This window comes from Bos indicus x Bos taurus, chromosome 21 (assembly GCF_003369695.1).
Source record: "Bos indicus x Bos taurus breed Angus x Brahman F1 hybrid chromosome 21, Bos_hybrid_MaternalHap_v2.0, whole genome shotgun sequence".
Lineage (NCBI taxonomy): Eukaryota > Metazoa > Chordata > Mammalia > Artiodactyla > Bovidae > Bos > Bos indicus x Bos taurus.
In genome coordinates, this window is record NC_040096.1 from 20,540,643 (window position 1) to 20,542,901 (window position 2,259).

The following is a 2,259-nucleotide window of genomic DNA, read 5'->3' on the forward strand; positions in this document are numbered from 1 at the left end:
ACAGCCTCCCCCAGGAATGTAATCTTTAACCAACTTGAAATTACCTGGTCAGCACTAATGAGATATTCTGCCTCGTAGGTCCCTTCCGTTCCCCTTAGGAGGGCGACCCTGCCTGAAACAATGCATTTTTTTTTTTTTTTTTGCTCACAATTTCCTTTTTCTGCCCCCTCTCTGTCTTTAGAAATCTTTCATTTTTTCCAGCTTGGTGGAGCTCCTTTCTACTTGCTAAGTGGAATGCTGCCCAATTCATGAATTGTTTAATAAAGCCAATGAGATCTTTAAGATTTACTTAGTTGTGTTATTTAACTCTCAATGAACGTGAGCAGCAGACTTAAAATTTCTGATTGCTTGCTCCAAACCTACTATGCTTGCAGCTCTGGCCCCAGTGCCCCTTTGAACTCAACTCCCAAGTCCCTAGCAGAGGTCACATGCACTTTTGTAAAACTGCCAGGTGAACAAGTTGGTCTACCCAGTCTTTGCCATATTCCAAAAATGCCACTGAGCCCAGAGGGAGCTCACCTTGGCTGTGGGGCAAACTTCTCTCCAGAGAGGAATTGGACTACATCTCCTGCTCCAATCCTCGGTGTGAAATGTGTAGCCATAAATCAACATCCTCCCTACCTAATCTCTACTGTGTTCATTCATTCATTGAAAAATATTTACTGAGCAATTGCTAAGCTATGTGGCATGAGGGCCCATTCAGCACCTCAGAGTTGGAATAAGGATTATTTTAAGCTGAAGACATCTGGAACTCAATTGATGTGGAAAGAAGCCTTCTCAGAGCTTCCCTGTATGACTAAAAGCAGAAAACTTTGAGACTTGAGGATTGTCATAAATGCCCTCTTTAGGGTGACTCTGTTCCCAGGAAGAGACTAAGCAGACTACAGAAAACCCCTCTCTATAGAATTTTTAGGGTCCTGTAGGTCACAGAAAGACCACTCATACCTTTTTAATGAAATATTTTTGCAAATATTCTTATGTCCCCTTAGTTCTCCTAGAGAAACCTATTCCTTCCATAGGATTCTTTCCTTCCTCTTTCCTTTCACCTACTAAGTTAGATACTCAGACCCCTAATTCTAACTCCCCTTTTGGGTTGCTCATCATTGATCACCTGTGTGTAAGTAAATTCTTGTTAAACTGTCTTTTGTTAGTTTAATTCACAGACCCTCATACAAGAACGTAAGAGTGTAGAGGAGGAGTTTTTTCTTTTCAGCAATGGTTTGAAATGAATCTTGTTTTACCCTGCAGTTCTCAACAAGACCTGGAGCCCCTAAAGCCCTAGCACTGCCAACCTCTTGATCCTAAGGCATTAAATCCTCCTTACAGGACCTTTAGCAGGTATGCCAATTCCTAGCCTTGCACACTTCCCATCCTCACTTTCCAAGTATCTGCTAACCTCAGTCGAGGAACTTGCTGAGACCCCTGCCTGGAGCCAAAATCCACTCCTTCCCCAGCATATCCACAGGTCTAAGCTATTTGTCTTTCTAGAATTTAGATTCTAGAGTCTATTTGTCTTTTTAGAATCTAGAACATTGATTAATGCCCTGGGGACTAGACAGCTTGTGTGATGACCCTTGGCTGGGAAAGCTTTGGTCTACCAAGTCCAGACCCCATCAAGGTCTCACCAGCAAGGTAACTTGCAGAAAAGCCTCTTCATTTTCCCACTAATCCAACCCCCATCACTGCTGAATCAGATGCCCCCAGGCTTCACAAGGGCAAACGCTCATTCTCAGAAATAGCTTCCCAGGTGGTAAAGAATCTACCTGCCAATGGAGGAGAGCCAAGAGACACAGGTCAGATCCCTCGGTTGGGAAGAGACCCTGGAGGAAATGGCAATCCACTCCAGTATTCTTGCCTGGAAAATTCCATGGACAGAGGAACCTGGTGGGCTTACAGTCCGTGGGGTCACAAAGAGTCAAACACGACTGAGAGACTGAGCAGAGTACACAGCAGTACAACCCTTAAGGACAGAGCAGTGTTCCCAATGGCCCTCAGATACCGAGTTAGCACCACACACCACCCTGCCCCCAGCCCCTTGGGCTGCCAGGAGTGAGAAAGGGTCCCAGCAAGAATAGTCTCCTTAAAGGGCTGTTTTCAGCTGCACTCACAAAGACCTGGCTGGGGCTTGGAAAGGAAACTTGTAAAAGGGTAGCTGCATTCTTAGGTGAGGGTGGCCCTCCTCCTCTTCCTTCACTCTGCTGTCTGCTGTGGTGGGGGGAGGGTGTTCTTCAGGTGATCTTTGTGTTGAGAATATAAAGC